The sequence below is a fragment of the Dromiciops gliroides genome, chromosome 1 (assembly GCF_019393635.1).
Source record: "Dromiciops gliroides isolate mDroGli1 chromosome 1, mDroGli1.pri, whole genome shotgun sequence".
NCBI lineage: Eukaryota > Metazoa > Chordata > Mammalia > Microbiotheria > Microbiotheriidae > Dromiciops > Dromiciops gliroides.
The window spans coordinates 652066908-652088624 of NC_057861.1; the positions used below are offsets into that span (position 1 = coordinate 652066908).

Below are 21717 nucleotides of genomic sequence, written 5' to 3' on the forward strand. Positions count from 1 at the left end.
AGTAGTTTTTCCATAATGACACATCCTGCTTAGTTGTCAGAACATGCGTGCTTCATATTTTGTATAAATATGATACTTTTGTGACTAATCTGAAATAATCTGTCCATGACATAAAAAAAAAATAGACACCAGCTGTAGGACAGCTTTGCCATGTGGAAATGGGGCATAGTCACGGAGATGATCACACTGCTTGTGTTTTATTCAAACAACGTCTATACAAATCAGAGTAATTCTTATTTGACATTCTTTCATTTGTCGTGCTGTGCATTTGATATAAGCACCTCCAGATGTACTACCCCTTGTTTTCATAGGTAGATGGATAACCCAAATATTCTAAGAAAGAGAGACAGACAGAAAGATCAAATCAAAGAGAGACAGAGACAAAGAAACAGAAAGCAAAATACTGAAAGAAAATGGAAACTTCAGGCTGAATTTGGAAAACCAATTAGATCCTTGGCCAGAGATATGATAAAAGTCAACAGTGAAGGTCAATGGGAATCTCCTGACTTCTGTTTCATAATTAAATCTTCCAGATCCAAGTTAGTATAACTGTGATGACTAATGTGAAGGAAGATAGGAAAGAAACAAACATCTATGAAGCACTTATTACATGTCGGCCAGGCATCATACTAAATATTTTACAAATATTATCTCGTTTAATCCTCAAAACAGAGATGTTATTATTATCCCTATTTTGTGGTTGAATAAACTGAAGCAAAGAGATTAAATGACTTGCCAGGTTCACACAACTAGTGTTTGAAGCCAAATTTGAATTCAGGTCTTCCTGACTCCATGCCCACTGTGCTACCTAACTACTGTCAACTGGCATGAATATACACACACACACATACATACATGTACATGCATATATACACATACACACACGTGTGTGTGTGTGTGTGTGTGTGTGTGTGTTCTTAATCTGGGGCCCATGGATACCAAAGAATCTGTGGGTAGATTTCAGGGAGGCATGGGGAAGTCATTGAACTGGGATGGAGGAAAAATAAATCTATTTCAAAATAAGTAGTTTCTTTTATAATCCTATGATCTTCTTTTAGGCTTTCAAAACATTATTCTGAGCGGTCTATAGACTTCACTGGAATGCCAAAGGGGTCTATGACATACAAAAGGTTCAAGGACTCCTGTTTTGGGTCTTCTTTTGCATTTTGTGAACACCAGTGTAGCACAGGGGGTACAGTAGTATGGGGTCTACTGACTTTTTTTTTTGGTGAGGCAACTGGGGTTAAGTGACTTGCCCAAGGTCACACAGCCAGTAAGTGTCAAGGGTCTGAGGCCGAATTTGAACTCAGGTCCTCCTGAATCCAGGGCCAGTGCTCTATCCACTGTGCCACCTAGCTGCCCCTACTGACTTTTAAAATATTATTCATTTATAGGAATGAGGTTTCTGAGAAGTCTATGGGCCTTTGGCTTCTCATATCTTAAATCTGAGCCTTATTTTTCAATATATTTTTCACAGTTCTTTCCTGGGTCTATCTCTGCATTGAAGTGATTGAGTATTAAAAAAATATATTGATTATGATTGAAGAGTCTTGTCAAGGCCCAACATTTTTATGCAAGGCATGGTGTGTATGTGCATCTGACTCTGTGTGTGTGTATATATATACATATATATATGTATATATATATATACACACATATGCACATACAACATATATATACACATCCATATATATTTAATTTTATGTGGTATATACATATATATGGAGACAGACAAACAAAAACCATTCCATTTAGAAACTGGCTGTAAATAAGACCTGACCAAAGACAGAGAAAATTTTGACATTTTCATTTTAATATTAAGTTTTAAAAATCATTTTCACTTAACATCCTCTCAAAATAATTGTTTAATAAGATTTTTATTATGTCAACATAAGTTATTGTTCACTGGCAGATCAGAGCTGCCTCAGTTGGACACACTTGAAAAAAGCTGCAGCTGACAGATTTTTGGGAACAGCACCCCTCCACAGTTCCATAGAACACATACCCTTTCACCTAAGTTCCTGTTTCTTGTCTACTTTTGGCTAGGCTGAGAAAATGTAACCCTCACATTTATACAGCACTTGGTGAAACACTTTCCTAACAACTTTTTGAGGTAGGTAGGATGCATGTTATCTCATTAGACAAGAGACTCAGATGTTATCTCATTAGACTCAGAGACTTTAACTGATTTGTCCATCACACCAATGAGACATTCCACCCTCAGCCTCCTTTTTTTTTACACGTGTTCCTCCATGCCTGGAGCAATCCCCTTCTTCCCTTCAACCTCTTAAAATCAGTCCCTGGCATCCTTCCAAGGCATCATCACATGTAGAGGAAATTTCCTGATCTCATCACCCACCTCCCTCTTGACATTACTTTGTGTTTATATCACCTTTGTATTATTAGTTGTGTACATGTCATCTCCCCAAGAAGACTGAGTTCCTGGAGATAAATACTCTTTCAAAAAAGACTTATTTGATGGGGCAGCTAGGTGGTGCAGTGGATAGAGCACTGGCCCTGGAGTCAGGAGGACCTGAGTTCAAATCTGGCCTCAGACACTTAACACTTACTAGCTGTATGACCCTGGGCAAGTCACTTAACCCCAATTGCCTCACAAAAAAAGAACTATTTGTACAATTTGTGGTAGCTAAGAATTGGAAATCAAAGGAATGCCCATCCATTGGGGAATGGCTAAACAAGCTGTGGTATATGATGGTGATAAAATATTATTGTGCTATAAGAAATGACAAGCAGTATGATTTCAGAAAGGCCTGGAAAGATTTGTATGAACTGATGTATAGTGAAGTGAGCAGAACCAAGAGAATGCTGTGCACAGAGACAGCAATATTGTTTGATGAAGAACTGTGAATGACTTTACTATTCTCAGCAATACAATGATCTAAGACAATCCCAAAGGACTAATGATGAAGCATACTCTCCACCTCCAAAGAAAGAACTGATATTGATTGAATACAGACTTTGTTTTGTTTTTCTCCTAGCACTTAGAACAATGCTTTGGGTGCTAAGTGCTTAATAAAGATTGGCTGAACCAAATTCAGTTGAATACAGATAAAGTCAGAGGCGCAGAGCTCAGGTTTCCTAACTCTAAATCTCTTTTCATTACAACATGTTGTCTCAGATCTTATCTCTGTGGGTTTTTTTTTTCTTTTGGGGGGGACTTTTGAACTGAAATAGGGCAACAAGGTAACAGTATATAGAGTACTGGACCTGGAGTCAGGAAGACCTGGGTTCAAATCCAGCCTCAGACACTTGACACTTACTAGCTGTGTGACCTTGGGCAAGTCACTTAACCCTCATTGCCCCGCAAAACACAAAACATAAAACAAACAAAAAAAATAAAATAAAGGATATCAACAAAATTGATTTCATTATTTCTCTTAACCCTAATATGTAAGCAGGTCTCACCTGTTTAATTTGCAAATGACTTGGCCCATTTACAAAAGTGTGATTTCTGAATCTGGATTCGGACATATAAATTGCTGATAAATAATGAAAATGTTGTTTATATGTGTTCTGGCTCACCAGCTATATCATCAAGATCCATTACATTTAAAATATGAGAACATACCTTAAAAGGAACAGTGATATTGTGTCATATACTCTCTCCCTCTCCCTCTCCCCCTCCCCCCACCTCTCTCTCTCTTAAACATCCCTGAATATCAATCTTGAAAATCTGAAAAGGACTCAAAAAGAACATCTGCTCCGTATCTGCCCATTAGGCAGACAAGGTATCGTTAGATCCATTTTATAGATGAGGCAACTTAGGGACACAGAAGTTCAGTGACATGCTCAAGGCCACACAGGTGGTGAGTTATTTCTTGGAATCTCAGAGTTGGAAGAGGCCCCAGAGGTTATTGAGTCCACACTGTTCCTGTGCAAGAATCTTCTCCAGAAGAGGTTCCCAGTCTCTGCCTGAATGTCACTGATGATAAATTTATTTCCACCTGGCTATTTTACAACTGCCATGGCACATTGCTGACTCTCTCTCTTTTTTTTCTTTCTTTTTTTTTTTTTTGCGGGGCAATGAGGGTGAAGTGACTTGCCCAGGGTCACACAGCTAGTAAATGTCAAGTATTTGAGACCGGATTTGAACTCAGGTCCTCCTGAATCCAGGGCTGGTGCTTTATCCTCTGCACCACCTGGCTGCCCCACATTGCTGACTCTTACTAAGTTTGCAATACTATAATACTATAATAAAAACTATATTAATAGAACTGAAAGCAATATTCTAAATATCATCAGAATAAAAAGTGTAGAATATAGTGAGACCATCATTTCCTTCATTCTCTATGCTAAGCTACCTAAAATCACCTTAGCTATTTTTCAGCTGTCATGCCACATTGCTGACTCATTAAGTTTCTGGTCTACCAAAATCTTCATATCTTTTCCCAATAAACTATTGTCTAGGCACACTTTCTCCATTCTTTTTTTATATAATGGATTTTTTTTTTGTGGGGCAATGAGGGTTAAGTGACTTACCCAGGGTCACTCAGCTAGTAAGTGTCAAGTGTTTGAGGCCGAATTTGAACTCACATCCCCCAGAATCCAGGAAAGGTGCTTTATCCACTGTGCCAACTAGCTGCCCCCTATATAAGGGATGTTTTAAAACCTAGCATAGGATTTGTCCCTTTGATTTTTTTCTCATACTAGATTTGACCCATCTTTTTAGCCTATTGAGATCTTTTTGGATCATGTCACCTGGCATTAATTATGTCTACCAGATGGCTTTATGCCATCAGCAGATTTTATAAGCTTACCTTCCATGCTTTTATCCAAGTCAAGAATAAGGGATAAAAGGGGAGTTACTTGTCAAGTTCCCCAGCTGCTAATGTAATGCTTTCTCTACCCCATCCTATGGCTGCTTACTTAATGAGCTTTAATTGCTAAATGACCTTAAAACCCTTAGCAACACTGTCAGTGTGAACACTCGTCATGGGCTGCTTCTGCTCCCCATCAGTTGAGCTCTGGAGAAATGGGATGATGGAGAAGGAGGTAGAAAGTGAAGAAGAATGTTCAGGAAATCAGCTGTAGGCTATATGATCGTGAACAATCACTTCCCTAAAACATGCAAACTGAAAGGAAAACGTGAGCAACTTCCTTCTGGTTTTCCAACAGCAATTCATCCTTTTTCCTGTTCCAATTTCACTGGAGGCAGCAGCTGCTAAAGGATGTAGCTGTTACCTTTAAAGCCCGCAATTAACAACCATGGCTTTTGACTTCTTAGAGTGCTCTGATGCATTCTACTCCAAACATTAAGATTGAAAGCCTCAAGCAAACAAGCTACTTCACGAATCTGAAAAATGGTTCTCCTCCAAGAATGTAATTCAATCCCCCTAAATCAATGAAACATGTGCCCTTACTGTTTCTAACATTATCCCCTGACCTGTTTGCAATTTTCCCCATCAGACTGGCAATGGACTCCTGTGACATAAAGCAAATCAGAATCATAGATTTTAAGACTGGACAGGACTTGCAAGTCTTAAGACTTAGAGGACTTAGAGCCCGTGTGATTCAAAAAGGTAAGTGGCACCCAAAAAGGTCAAGTGATTTGACTAAGATCACACAGCTAGTAAGAGCCAAAGCTGGGACTAGAAACCACCTCCTGACTCCCAAGCTGGTGTGCTTTCTACTCAATTATGCTGCATTCTCTGATCTGTTACATCCCACCCAAATAAAACAGAACTCTCCTCAGTTCTCTCCTTGCAACTTTGCAGAATATATTAACATACTCCCTACTCCCACCTCCCACCCCCAGGAACATGAGACAAAACCCTGCTTCTGATTGGGTCCCTGGGAAGGGGCCAGAGAGTACAGATTCATTCATCCATACAGAAACTCATAGAGGTCTTCTCTCCATAGATTTTTGGAAACCTAGTTTCCATGCTGTTGTTAAGAGGATTGAGTTAATTGTGAGATTTTCTATTTCTTCAGCTTACTGCCTTCCAAAAGCCTTCCAAATTCCACAGGGGACCTGCTTTGTACCTTCATTCTGAAAGTCTGCTTTTAATGATTCTTATGCTCTCAAAGATTAAGGAAATCATATGATTCTAAATGGTTTTTCTTGTAGCCACAACACTATACATCTTTTTACCATTGCTTACTATCATTTAAAAAAAAAATTGTATAAGCTGGGAAACATTAAGTGTCCCTATAATTGGCAACCTTCCATTAAAGACTTTCTGCAAAGACTCCAAAATACAGAATCTCAGGGTCGGAAGGAAGCTCAGAGGTCATCTAACCCAACCTGGCCCTGAACAACAATCCTTTCTGCAATATCCTCAAAAGGTGCTCACACAACCTCTGTGTAAGGGAGAACTCCAGTGCCTCCCAAGGCAGCCCACTCCCCTTTTTGGATGCCCCTAATTGTTAGCATTCACTGATACAGCCTCTCTGTTCCTATTTGAAGAGAGCTACCATGTCCCTACAAGTCTTCCTTTCTCAAGCTAAAAATTTCCAGTTCCCTTGACAGATCCTCATATGGTATGGAGTTGTCAGGTTCCAAGATTGGAAGCCAAATTATCACTGTCAAAAGTTGGGGTCTTGGGGCAGCTAGGTGGCACAGTGGATAGAGCACCGGCCCTGGAGTCAGGAGTACCTGAGTTCAAATCCGGCCTCAGACACTTGACACTTGCTAGCTGTGTGACTCTGGGCAAGTCACTTAACCCCAATTGCCTCACTTAAAAAAAAAAAGTTGGGGTCTTGATTAAATGAATTTCATTCAGTTCTAACAAGTAAAAGGTAGTTGTTATGAGAGGCAGAATGGCATAGTGTGAATAAAGCCAACAAGCCCTGGGTTTGAGTCCTACCTCTGACACAACTGGTTGTGTGACCCTGAAAAAAGTCTCAGTGCTTAACCTCTCAGTGCTCTAAGACTCTAAGTTGCAGAGAAAGGGCTGATTTGCATGGGTAGAGAATGTCTCTTCACCCAAGAATTTCCTATCAATGAAATCCCAAGTCTAATCCTTAACCCTATCCATGTCAGAGGAGTCAGTTGTATGTTGGTGGCAAGAGTCCACAGTAACACATATGATCAACCTCTGCATTCTTTGCTTTAAAAGATCGATGAACTTAGTATGAACACCGTCTCCATGAGCATAGATCAGTGTCTTAAAAGATGTTCTTTATGTCTGGAAAAAATCACCCCAAGGTGTGAAAGAAAATAATAATCAATAATGGATTTCTTGGGGGGACCCAGAGATCAGTTCTCAGTCCTTTCTCCCCCCCCAACTATAGAAAGTCCAGTTCTCTTTGATCTGGGACAAGCCCAAGGGAACAAAAGAAATGGAGATAAATACTTTTATCTAGCTCAGTGAAGGACTGATGGGATCAAGAACTTTACCTTAAGCAATTTAAGTGAGGGTCTTTTGCATGGTTTTCCCTGATATCATCTATAAAGTTCATTTTAATGTAAACCATCTTCAAGTCCTGTCAATCAATGGAATTGAATGATGCTAACCAATTAATTTTGACCAATGTATAATGACCCACTCTATCAAAAGAGGATAAAAACCCTGGGAACACGCCAGGAGCTTTCTTGGCTTTCTCCTTTAGGACAGCATAGGTCTTGTAGGTCTTCTGAACTCTCTTGGGTCTTCTTGAGACCACGTGATGTCTCCCTGGGAAACAGCCTGAATTTGGTTAGGCTGGTCCTCAAGTGGTAGACCATTCATCCTTGATTAAATCCACACTCAAAGCTTTGATGGGACATACCTAAAGAGCTTCCACTTGGCTGCAATGGCTTAGAGTACTTTGGTCACTCCTGACCCACAATGATGCATCATAAGAGGACTTTAGAGAGGTCAATATATTGGTGCTATTCAGTTGTTTCAGTAGTGTCTGATTATTTGTGACCCCATTTGAGATTTTCTTGCCAAACATACTAGAGTGGTTTGCCATTCCTTCTCCAGCTCATTTTACAGATGAGCAAACTGAGGCAGGTAAGTATGTCCAGGGTCACACAGCTAGTAAGTGTCTGAGGCCAGATTTGAACTCAGAAAGATGAGTCTTCCTGACTCCAGGCCCAGCACTCTATCCAATGTGTTACCCAGCTGCCTCTAGAGGTCAATATACTTGATCATAAAATATAGCTAACAGAATATTAGTGTTTTGTTTTATAGGGAATATTGTAAACATTAAGAGAAAAGGAAGATAAACTTGAGAAAATAAAAAGAGAAGTAGAGAAAAGGAAGGGCAGTTATTCCTGCAATTTGAAATTGTGTTCATATAGTTCCAAGTATTTTATATCGTCTGCAGTTATTTTAAATGTAATTTCTCCTTCCATATCTTCCTGCTGGGTTTTGTTGGTTATATATAGAAATGCTGATGATTTATATAGGTTTATTTTGCATCCTGTAACTTTGCTAAAATTGTTAATTGTTTCAGATAGTTTTTAGTTGATTCTCTAGGAGTCTCTAAGTATATTATTATATCATCTGCAAAGAGTGATAGTTTTGTTTCCTGGTTGCCTATTATTATTCCCTTAATTTCTTTTTCTTGCTTTACTGCTATAGCTAGCATTTCTGGTATGATATTGAATAATAGTGGTGATAATGAACATCCTTGCTTCACCCCTGATCTTACTGGGAAAATTTCTAATTTATCCCCATTATAGATAATGCTTGCTTTTGATTTCAGCTAGATACTAATTTTCATTTTAAGAATAGCTCCACTTATTCCTATACTTTCTAGTGTTTTTAATGGAAATGGGTATTGCTTTTTTTCGGAGCCTATTGATATAATTTTATGATCTTACCATATCATTATCTCCTTGTCATAGTGTATATTTGTAATGTATTGCTGTAGTCTCCTTACTAGTATTTCGTTAAAAAATTTTGCATCAATATTTATTAAAGAGATTGGGCTATAGTTTTCTTTTTCTGATTTTGCTCTCCTTACTATGTATCAAAACCATATTTGAGTCATAGAAGGAATTTAATAGGATGCCTTCATTACCATTTTTTAAAATAGTTTATAAAGTATTGGAATTAATTATTCTTTAAATGTTTGGTAGAACTGTTAAATGCTTGTAAGAATTTATTCCTGTAATTTGAAATAAAATTTTTAAGCTTGCACTTTTGTGACAACATACAACTGTATCTAACATATTCAATTGTGCATTATAGCTTTTCTGGCAATAAACTTATAATAAGTATAATAATTCCTACTAGCTAGGTGGCACAGCTAATAAAGCATTGAGCATGGAGTCTGGAATGAATTCAAATACAGACTCAGATACTTACTTGAATGACCCTGGGCAAGTCACTTAACCTTTATTTATCTCATCTTCCTGAACTACAAGATGGAGATAACAATAACACCAACCTCCCAGGGTGGTGGTGAGAATCAAATGTAATATTTGTAGAGCACTTAACATAGTGCACTGGCCCTGGATTCAGGAGTACCTGAGTTCAAATCCAGCCTCAGACTCTTGACACTTACTAGCTGTGTGACCCTGGGCAAGTCACTTAACCCCAATTGCCTCACCCCCCGAAAAAAATTCTGCTTATGCATTATTCGCCTATTCTTGCTAGACATATACACCTCCAACCTTTACCACAATCTCCTTCAGTATCTTTGACAAAAAAAAAAAAACACAAAAAAACCCCCAAACCCTAATGGCGTCGCAAAGAGTCAGATGGGACTGAACAACAACAATCCTATCTGAAACTTTTCAGCTATCAGAAAAAAATCTCAGGTCCTCTCTGCCTCTCCCTTGATAATAGCTAAAGCATTTATAGCAATGATAACAACTATGAGCACTCAGAATATAATTAATAATAGCTGGTATCTACAAAACACTTTACATATATTTTCCCTTTGGAGTTTCATGAACCTGTGAAGTAGGTCTACAGGTAGTATTATTTATCCTGTATATAGCTTGCCTTGTATACATATGTTTGCATGCTGTCTCACTCATTAGATTATGAACTCCTTGAGGGAAGAGACTGTCTCTTCCCTTTTTCTATAACCCTAGGGCTTAGAATAATACCTGGCACATAATAGGCACTTAATAAATATTGACTGATTGATTATTATTCCCATTTGACAAAGGAGAAAATTGAGGCTCAGAGGAATTAAGTACCCATTATCACACAGCTAGTAGGTATCAATGACAGGATCTGAACACAGTCCATTCTTCTCTCTAAGGTTCTTTGTGTTGTAATATGTGACCTCTATGTGATTATTGAATGAATGAATATTGCATTTATTAAGTACTTACTTGCATGTAAAGCACTGGGGAAATGAAGAGAAAAGCAGGATAACACCTACTTTCTAAGAGCTCATATTCTAATTGGGAGAGACAACATATCTTAAAAGTTTCATCTTCAGGTCAGATAGTCCTTAGGGTGTGAGCAAAACAGATACTAATACCTCTTCTTTTTTTCCCTGTAACGATTGGAATGACGCCACCTGCTGGAGACTTACTGTAGAAGAGTTCTGCCCATGAAGCGAAGGTCTTTGAGGGCAAGACCAGGAGTCTTTTCTTTGGCGTCAGGAAGTGACGCAGGCTAGTGGGAGGAGGAAGGAAGAGATTGGCGCTCGCTCTCGCTCTCTTTCCTTTGGACTCTGGTGGAGAACGGAGCTAGAAATGCGCTCTCCCTTTAATAGATAGGAATCTAGGCCTTTCTCTCTCTCTTTACCAAATTCTTATTCTCCTTAATAAATGCTTAAAAGTCTAACTCTTGCTAAAGCTTATAATTTATTGGCGACCACTCATTAAATATTTTAGACAGACTAGCTAGAATTTTAGCCCTTAACATTCCCCTTATTGTTTTTCAAAGACTACTTACTCTAATGGAAAGAAAACAATTAATTAAAGGCTGACTTAAGACATGGCTTCAAGTCCTAAACTCTGACATTGATTAGCTGGAGTACTAGAAACAAGTCACCTGTTTCCCTGAACCTCAATTTTCTTATCTGTAAAATGGGGGTAATAATACTTATGCTACCATAACCCTCCAGAATTTGTTATGAAAGAAGGGCTATATGAAGGGTAGACCTTAAAGTACCATGGAAGTGTCAGGTAGTAATATTGTTGGGGCATTTCAAGCAGAATATCGGGGTGGGGGGAATGAAATGTTCTGGCTTTTACACATGTGTGTGAAAGAGTAATTTTTTAAAATCTCGGCTTTTAAAGAGTCAGGCACAGAGCAATTCTCACATAATTCTTCCTCTATCCCTACTGATCTCTTTGGCATTGGTAAGCCAAGCTTCAGTTCCACATAAGCTGTGAAGAGGAATCAAGTGAGAACAAAGTCTGCTGTTTGGTGAACACCCTGAGAATCTGAGGCCCTCTCAGCTCTCCCCAGGTCACCTTGGAACTGTGGGAAAGTCACATTACTTTCTTTCCCTTCTCTTCTTCTCACCCGGAAATCTGAGAGGTAGCAAGGTAGAAGAGAAGGAGGCCTGCTGCAGGCACCAGGAGACATCTGGGTTCTGTCTAACACTGGCTCTGTTGCTCATTAGCTAGAACAACTCATGTCACCTCTCTGGACCTCAGTCTGTAAAACAAAGTGGCTGAACTAGATCAGTGGTTTCAAATTCAAATAGAGATGAGGTCCATGAAACCGGACAGGAGGATCTCTGTGGGCTGTGCAATGACTTAGTTTTCAATTATGGTATTATCTGTTTTGTTGTATTTTTATTTATTTTGTTAAATATTTCCCAATTCCATTCTAATCTGGTTCAAGCTACCCTCAACTGTGTTGTGGCAGCATATTTGACAACTCTGAGGTTGCTCGTAGCTATAATATTCTATTATTCTATAGGACACCGGATGCAATTCAATATAAGAAAATACTTTGTCAGGGCAGGTAGGTGGTGCAGTGGCTAGAATGCCAGGTCTGGATTTGGGAAGACTCATCTTCCTTAGTTGAGATACTTACAAGCTGTGCGACCCTGAGCAAATCATTTAACCTTCTTTGCTTCAGTTTTCTCATCACTAAAATGAGCTGGAGAAAGAAAAAGCAAAACACTCCAATATCTCTTTCAAGAAAACCTCAGGGGCAGCTAGGTGGCAGAGTGGATGGAGCACCATCCCTGGATTCAGGAGTACCTGAGTTCAAATCTGGCCTCAGACACTTAACACTTACTAGCTGTGTGACCCTGGGCAAGTCACTTAACCCCAATTGCCTCACTTAAAAAAAAAAAAAAAAGAAAACCTCAAATGGAGTCGTGAAGAGTCAGACACAACTGAAAAATGACTACAAAAACAAAACAAAACAAAAAAAATAGGAGATACCTTGCCAGGGAAGCATGCAAGTAGACTGCCTTATTATTTGGTAGTTTTAGATTTAGAGGGGAAAGAAACTTAAACATTGTCTGTTTCAACCCTTCTATCATACAGATGAAAAAGAAATTACTCCAAGTCCTCTGCCTCTAAAAGGCCATTCAAAGGCCGCCTAACAAAGCAAGCTTCTGACTTGACACAAAGACCAAGGACCACAGAATCATAAATTTCAAGTTCGAAGATAATCTTAAAGATCATGTAATTCAACATTCCCATTTCATAGATGAAGAAACGGAGGCCCAGAAGTGTCAAGTGACTTTTTCCCATGCACAGTGATAGTAAGAGGCAGAGCTGAGATTGGTACCCAGGTTGTCTGACTCCAGATAAAATAGAGAACTTCTTCCATGGTCCGGACAACGTGGCATCAGAATCTCAGGCTAAATCCAAACGTGCGAAAAGATCTAATTTTGTTTCTTTTTTTCACCTTGTGGATCATGAGAAAAACTTCCTCCTCCAAAGTCAATTATCTGTAATTTAAATCTTAAAGACTTGCCTGGGGGGTATTGAGACTTTAAGTGACTTGTCCAAAGTCACATGGCTAGCATGTGTCAGAGGCAGGATTATAATCCAGGCTGTCTCCAAACCCAGCCCTCTGCCCACTACGCCATATTGAAACAGTGTAAAACAGAATTGAAATCTCTCCCCAAATGTGTAATCTATAATATTAAATTTGAAGACCCTTGGAACAAAGCATAACTAAGTGCAATGGAAAATCACGCATTTAGACTCTAAAATGGTACATGACATGTAAAGCATTGCAATTAGGTTTCCCCACATCAAAAGTCAAAATACAACATATCAGCCAGAGCAACCTTGCCTCATTATTACCACAACTTCTCCTCCAACCTTCTCAAGTTTGGCATACAGTATAGATAGAACCTAGCCCAAATCCTATTTTACTACAACTTGTTCACTGATCCCTACCAGCAACTGGCTTGTGACAAAATATTGGCCTAGCTGGTCAAATACCAACCATAAAAGACAGATCTGATAGGATGGTCCTAGAAGGTCTTAGGAATTTTGGATAATTCCTCTTGTATGAACTAGTAAGACATTAGTGGACATCTTACTCCAAAGTCTCATTTTGCAGATGGGGAAAGTAATACCTAAAGAGGTGGTTAAGTGACTTGTCCCAGGTCACACGTCTAGGAAGTCAAAGAGGCATGATTTGAACCTAAGTCCCTTAAGTCCAAATCCAACACCCTTTCCACTGGAACATACAGCCTCTACCCTACCCTGAATTCTCCAAACATCTGAGAATCTTTCACTTATTAATAGTATTATCAATTACTCAAGATATTCCTTACATCAAGCCTATTAAAAGAAAGACAAAACAGAATAAAATCAAGTAATATCATCTCCTCTAACAGAGGAAGGGAAAAAAGTTCATTAAATCCCAGACTTTTCTAAGGTACATATAGTCTTTTCTTTTCTAGACAGAGTACAGTAACTTGCTCTCAGTCTATCCAGTAGAGTTAAAAAGATCACTGGGCCTGGGGTTGTCTGATCTGAGTCCAAATGTCAGCTTTTCCATTTCCTACAACTACATGCAAATCATTTGATATCCCTAAGCCTAAATCCTTGCAGGATTTCACAAGATTATTGTGAGGATAGTAAATAGTAAAAGATTCTAGAAAGGCAAATTATCAGCATCAGCATTGTTGTTGTCATCATCACCACCACCACCACCATCATCATTATTACCTAATAGGTTGAGTTTAAGCAAATCAACCTCTTTGAAACTCAGTTTCCTCATATAGAACGTGAGCTTCTTGGGATCAGGGACTATCTCAATTTTATCGCTGCATCTGAAAAACCTAGCACTCTTCCTGACATATATAGTAGGCACTTAATAAACTCTTACTGATTGGCTGAAGGATAAGATTAAGGGATTGGTATAGATGATTTCTGAGATCTGGTTCCAAAACTCCATAATCCTATGACTTTAAGACAGCTGGAGACTTTGTTTATGGAAAATCTGACAGATCAGGGTTATGATTTCTTATCTGGATTCGTTGCATCATTTCAGTCATGTCCAACTTTATGACCCCATTTTGGAGCTTTCTTGGCGAAGACACTAGAGTGGTTTGCCATTTCCTTTTCCAGTTCATTTTACAGATGAGGAAACTGAGGCAAACAGGGTTAAGTGACTTGCCCAGGGACACACAGCTAGTACGTGTCTGAGGCCAGAACTGAACTCAGGAAGATATGCCTTCCTGATTCCTGCCCCAGCGCTCTATCCACTGCACCACCTAGCTGCCCTTCTTATCTGAATAGACAGCCTTTAAAGCCCTAATGGAGTGAGAATCACTAAAGACAAAGTAAAAGACTTCATTAGGTTAGGATTCCCAGCCCCTTCCAAGATCCTCTCTCTGTTCAGGACATTTGCCTAATGTTTGTGTACAAAGAACATTGAATCACTTGCCCCAAGGAGTTCTGTTTGCAAGCAAAGCCTCCTTGCTGTCAGCTGCTACCTAGACCACCCACCTCGCCCAAGTCACAGAAGTCCTTGGAATCAGATAGGGCAAAGAGGCATCCTCCTGGGTAACACGGCCCAGAGAAACAGCCCTTCACCTGAATCAATGATGTTGACAGCAGAAACAGAATCATCTGGAGGAAAGAGTCCTAGTTTTGGAGTCTAGAAGTCCTGGCTTTGCCGAATGCCCCCAGTGGGACTTGATGCAAATCACTGAACATCTCTGAGCCTCAGTTTCCTTACCTATAAAAACAGGAGGTTGGGGGACAGCTAGGTGGCGCAGTGGATAAAGCACCAGCACTGGATTCAGAAGTACCTGAGTTCAAATCTGGCCTCAGACATTTGATACTTACTAGCTGTGTGACCCTGGGCAAGTCACTTAACCCTCATTGCCCTGCAAAAAATAAAATAAAGTCCAAAAAAAAAAACAAAACAGGAGGTTGTACTAGGTGCTCTTAACAATCATTTCAGGCTCTGAATCCAACAATCTCTGACTCAATTGTGCCATTTAACTTCTCAGTACCAGAAGTGAAACAGGGAATTCTATTTAAACTTTTATATATGTGTGTGTGTGTGTGTGTGTGTGTGTGTGTATCTCACCCTCAATCTCAATTCCATATCAGATTTTACCATCCCTAAACATAACAATTCTCCTACCAACCACTAATGGCTAATGGAAATTGTAGTGGCCCAGTTCTGCCACTTGAAACCTGTATGACCTTGGGTGACTTAGCCTCTTGGGGCCTCAGTTTCCTCAACTGTAAAATTAAGAGGGGAAAATGGATTATATGATCATTAAGGTCCTTTCCAGTTCAAAATCTATGATTACAGGAACCCTATAAGGTAGACAAAACAATCTAATTTCAAAAGATTACGCACATTAGAAAGTTAACATCTGTCTAACCCCTATTCAGTTTTTGGTAATCATCCTTTGTGGAGAAAGAGGAACAAGATGATGTTCAGGGAAAATCTTAGGAGCAACAGTGGGCTAAAGCTTAAGGATTTCCACCAAATGCTCAGCACTAGCTATCACCCCCACCCCACCCAATGCATGCGCACGCGCCTCTGCAGCATTTGTGCTTTGGGAAAGCCCTCTAGTATCAAATCTACGCGCCTCTGCAGCATTTGTGCTTTGGGAAAGCCCTCTAGTATCAAATCTATAAATACTATTACCCAAAGCACCCAAGCCATAATGAGGGGTGGGGAGGGAGAGAAGAAAGGGGGAGAGTGACTGGGTTCCTGCTTTCAGGGTGGTCTAATGAAAAGTTGAATACAGTAGGATGACCAACCACCTCTTGATCCTCAGAGACTGACACAATCCCACACCAGTTCCAAAAGATGTCTGAACAATAGAGCACTGGGCCTGTAGTCAGGAAGACCTGAGTTCAAATCCAGCCTCAGACACCATCTAGCTGTATGGCCCTGGATAAGTCACTTATTGTCTATCTGACTCAGTTTTTTCAACTGTAAAGTGGGAATAATAACAGCCCTTACTTTTCAGGGTTGTTGTAAGGACCAAATAAGACAGTATTTGTAAAAGCACTAACACAGTCTCTGTCACATAGTAGGAGCTCCCTATTCTCCCTTCTCTTCCCTTCTGCACAAAAGATCTTCTAGCAACTCTTTGGGCAAGGAAGTCTCAAAAGGCTAAGTAAGAAACAGAAGTCTGAGTCTGCTCCCAGGCAGAGCATGTTTGGCCCTTGCTGACAAAGGAGTTGAATACCCGATGTGGAACAGAACGACCCAAGTTCTTGAAGTGTGGTTCCCAAGCACTTTCCCCTCACTTCCATTATTCATCTACATCATGGAAAGGCAAAAGGAAGAGAGGGAGACAAGGCACACAACATTGTAGTTCAGAGACCTTTGGGGGTTCCTGAGACCCTTTCAGGGAATAAATCATTTTCATGAAAATGCAGACATTTTGATCCCTAGAATGACAAAAATCAATACCTGTAACCCACATAAACAGAAGCTTTTTGGGGAGTCCTCAATTTTTAAGATTGTAAAGGTGTATTGAGAGCAAAAAAACCCTGAAAACTGCTGGCCTGTTCAACCCTACTCATTTTACAGCCAAGGAAAGTGAGGGCCAGAGAAGGGCAATGATCAATATGAGGCCACACAGGCAATCAAGAACAGAGTTGGTATTTGAACCCACATCTTCTTGCTCTAAATATATTGCTCATTCTGCCCCCCACCCACAAAAAAGAGGAAAGAAAATTAATTTGAATGCTATATACAATTTCCCTCATTTGCCAGGTGCTCTTGCAAGATTATGTTGCAGGCAATTTATTTCCATCCATCAGTTTGACATCAAGTTCATTATTTTGACTCTGAGGTTTAATATTAGTTAAGTGACAATGTGGATTTAATTGCCAAGGATAATGATTGGGGTTGGGGGTGAAAGAAAAGGAGAGGAAGAGAGACTTCTTCCCACTGTTGGCATGTTGATGGCATTTTTATAAAGTATTAAAAAATATGTGGAAGGAGCCAGTTTCTGAAGGGAAATATTTTACCTACCACACATTAACACAGACTTGCAGTGTCTGCATCCCAAAGTTTCTGCATCTGGACCAACGCATCCATCTGGCATGCCCCAAACATTCAAAAGAGGTTAATCCCTTCAGAAAGATGACTCAAGCCATAAATACCAACAATCCTTAGGAAATTCTCCCCTTAAGCTATGTAACTCACACTGGAAAGCCCTCACAACAGAAGGACTAAGAGGCAAGAGATAAAGGACAGAAAATAGAAAGTCCTGAAAATTTCTCTGATGAAAATGGCCAAGATAATTTACTCATCACCAAAGTATCTATGTGAGGTCAAGATAAAAAGAGATTTTAGCTTACAAATAGATTTTTAAAAATTCAAAAAGCTGTGTTCTCCCAGCTCCACCTCACTCCCAGACAAAATCGTGATGGAAAAAAAAATTGTATAAATATGTAACCAAGGCAGAAGTGTCTAAAAATGATCATCTAAATGTCTTAGTTTCCCCCCTCTCATTAGAACATTAAATGAGTTTTCTTTATTTGTCTTTTCTAATTCCCCCATCCTTTGTCACATTTGCTTAGTTCAAAAGAACTCAGGAACACACATCTAAATTTTAGATCATAAAATACAAAAACAGACATTGCATTTGATGTGTGCCATGGAATGGAAACTGGAGAATGTCATAAACCTTAGACAAGTAATAAATAGCAACATTTGGGGAACATTAGGGGAAAAATATCAACAACATGGAACCTTGGACTCAATTTTTCAATGGAGGAATGTCAAAGAGACCACCAGTCAACACTTTTAAGTTGCTCCCCTTTCCCATTTAGGCTAGAATTAAACTTTCACCAGCAAAACTCTGCACATTTCATGCACTGCTGACCAGAGTTAATTATCCTACAAGGATATACTCTGTGGCATTCCGTTAACATAACACTCATACCCAATCCAAAATGGGAGACATAAAGAAGATACTTACAGGTAGTGATATTCCTTTCAATGCTTAAAGACAAGATGATCTTGGAGCAGGAGGGATAATAAGAGTCACTGACCCAGTAATCTCTGGTCTTAAAAGGGTTTTGAGGGGTGAGGGGTAAATCCAGTGAAGGAGAGAAAGAGAGGGAGAGCTGAAATTCCAGTCTTTCTGGTCAGCTTGGTTTTAGTTTTCTTTGTCCTAAAAATCCATTAACCCACCGGACCAAAAAATAAATAAATAAAAGCGCACAGGCACTCCCCCCCCCCCACACACACACCCCCTCTCTCTCTTCTGGTCGTCTCCTAGACCGCTGCTGCTTTGAAAACTTCCAGAGCAAAGCCTCAGAGCTCCCTAGGAACGGGGCATTATAAGGATGCCTTCAACTGTTTACAATGAGCCCTGGTTTCTGGCTGGCTGCCAGAGTTCTTCCCATCCCCTTCTGCCTGTTGGGTCCCCAGGGGACAAAAGTGAGCTCTTGTTAATAAGCTCGGCCGTTTTCTCTTCCTAGGCTCTTACTTGCTTACTTTCTCACTATCACTTGTGAACTAACTCTCCCCAGCCAGTGGCTGAGCTGGAAGGATCTCCCAGCCTTCACCTCTCCCCTCTGACCTGCCTTCCTGCCCCCTTCTAAAAGGCTTCTGGGTTTGGTTTTTAAAATTCAAATGCAGAGGCAATCCCCAGCCTGCAGAAAAGGGGAACTGAGTGGGTTTTGACTTCTGCCAAGGCAGTCAGAAAAAGTGGGTGTAAGACGATTTAGTTGGTTAGTCTAAAATATCACATAAGTTTGTTTGGTGTTTGCTTTTTTTTTTCTTCCACTAGATACAAATTCAATTTGCTGTTGCTGCTGTTGTTTTGGTTTGTTTTAGGACTTCAAAAAACCCACTAGAGGATAGCTCATGGTTACAACATTTAGAAATTCTTATGGTGACCATATTTTCCAAACCCCTAAACTAGGATATGAGCTGTGACAATAGCTATCCATTCTGAAAAGCCCTGTTAAAAGGATCTGTTTCTGCTCTTTAAATGGGACCCGAAAATTGAGGATGTGTGATTGCCACAGATATACCACAGTTTATCTATGTCTGAGTTATCACAACACCTGGAGTCAGAAAGACCTGAGTGTAAATCAAGCCTAAGACACTCACTAGCTGTGTGAATCTAGCCAAGTCATTTAACTGCTGCCTGCCTCAGTTTCCCCATTAAAATGGGGATGATAAAAGCACCTACCTCCCAGCATGTTTATAAGGATAAAATTATTTAATATCTGTAAAGCATTTTGCAAATCTTAAAGGTAGATAATAACTAAATAAAGATCTGAGCTTTAAACCTTAAGCAAAAGCTCTTAACCAATGGAGCTGTTAAAAAAAAGGAATGGGGAGTAGGCAGACATAGGAGGTGAGGAGGGGTAAAGTACTCCATCCTGGAGGGCTTAAATCAGAGACTGGGTGATAATGTGCAGTCGGTATTCCAGAGGAGATTCAAGACTTTGGAAGGAAGTGGATTAAATCACTGTTGACGTTGCTACTAATTCTTAGATTCTATATCTAAAATTGAACTAGGCAAGGGGAAAGGCCAAGAGTACGGTTAGCCTATAATGTGGTTCTTTCCTGTCCTCAACAGTATAAATAGACTCAGCTGACATTCATCTCTACCAGGAGAAATTTTCCTTATGCAATTATTCAACAAACATTAGAAAGTGGTGGGTATATAGTTAAGATAAGAAATAATCCCTACCCCCTGAGACCTTAGTAAACAATTAGATATCATTACACGTATGAACACACACATATATGTTACAAAAAATTACATTCAAAAGAGTTTCAACGTGAGGTGAGGAGGAGGAAGAAAGGTTTTTATTGATCAAGGGGATCAGGGAAGGCTTCTAGGAGGAGGTGACATTTCAGATGGATTTTAAATGATTGGTATGATTGCTATAGGTGGGGGTGGGGGTGGAGAGAGCACATTCCAGGTATAGGGAACAGCCTCAGCAAAAGCATGGACATTGGAAGGTACATAGCATGTTTACTCGAGAGAGAAGAGTAGACACTACTATTCTTTATTTCTAGTAAACTCCTACTATCTGTAAATCCCTGTGGCTTAATGCCTGACTACCTAAGAGTAACCTGCCTCATTCTCCCATTCCCATCCTCTTCTATGTCCCTCCAGTATCTCACTCCCAGTCTTCCCTCCCCTTCTATTGTGCCCTCTGGAATTCTCATTCCATAATAGGTAAGCTTCCCTCCATTTTAGGCATCTTCCTCTCAAGTACTTTCCATCTTATGGCATGTGCTCCTACCATTGTATGGTACTCACAGAGACCACAAATGATGCTGTATCCCTAGTCATGCTCTCCAGCACTGGGTATGACTTCTCTCATGCCTCCCATCACATTGGTGCATGCGAAGGAGGAAGAGGAAAAGCATGAGGAAGAAAGGGAGAGGAAGGGAAAGGAGGAAGAGGAAGGAAAATACTTTTGTTCCCTACTGCCATCACTCCATACCTTTCTTCCCTTAATGTCCATTCCCAACCTTGACCCTCTTTCCTCTGATTTCAAATATCTTTTCCTATGCCAAACCCCAAACCCAATATTAACCTACTCTATTCTTACTCACATGCTGCTAAATGGAATCAGAGGAAGTCAAGCAACCAGACTGACTAGGTCCACTACTAAATTATGTTATCTAGTCTCCACAGGGCTCTCACTGCAGCAAGAGAAGCTTTTAATTCTTCTTTAATTTTCTATCCTATTCCCCACAGAAGCTGTTACATGCCTTCTCTCCTCAATACTCCCACACCACTCCCTCCTCTCATATTTCCCTCCTATTTTACTAAGAACCTCTTAGCCCCCTGCCATCCCCCCCATCTTTGACACCCTCCTCTACTCTCTCCTCCTCCAACATTGTCTGAGTTTTCCTTTTCTCTTTGCCCAGGCGAACCTCCCTACATGTGTCCTTGATCCCATCTCCTCCTAGAGATGTGGTCTCATCCTAGAACTTTCCTCAGTGCATGGGACCTCCTAGCCCTGGATCATCCAACCACCCTGTTACCTTCTCAAAATTGAATGTCCCATGTAAAAGCCTGTCCCCTTCTCTCCTTAGTAAGTTCTTCCCTGAACCTTTGTTTTTCACAGGGGCCCAGGCTGGCTTTCTGACTTCAAACCCATGTCCCAGCGCTAAGTACCTTCATCTCTAACCTTTTCAGCTGTCTTTTGTCTGCTATCTTCCCCCATTAGATTGTAAGCTCTTTGAGGGCAGGGGCTATCTTTCTTCACATAGTAAGTGCTTAATAAATTCATTATCTTTTCTCCCCAAACCCACCTCTCTTCTAAACTTCCCCTATTTCTGTTGAGGGTACCACCATGTTCTTAGGTTCATATTATTCTCAATTTCCTCATTCTTCCTCACATCTAATCAGTTGCCCGCTGTTGCCATTTCTACCTCCACATTTCTCACATTCAACACCTCT

General features: G+C 40.0%; 1 protein-coding gene across 1 annotated transcript in view; it reads right to left on the reverse strand.

Annotated features, from left to right (window-relative positions):
• FREM1 (FRAS1 related extracellular matrix 1) overlaps window positions 1–18508 on the reverse strand; it is a 176920-nt gene extending 158412 nt beyond the window's left edge. Inside the window, exon 1 of the mRNA XM_043978303.1 lies at window positions 18256–18508. The gene's annotated coding sequence lies outside the window, so the exon portion shown is untranslated. The remainder of the gene's footprint in view (window positions 1–18255) is intronic.
• Window positions 18509–21717: the final 3209 nt, after the last annotated feature.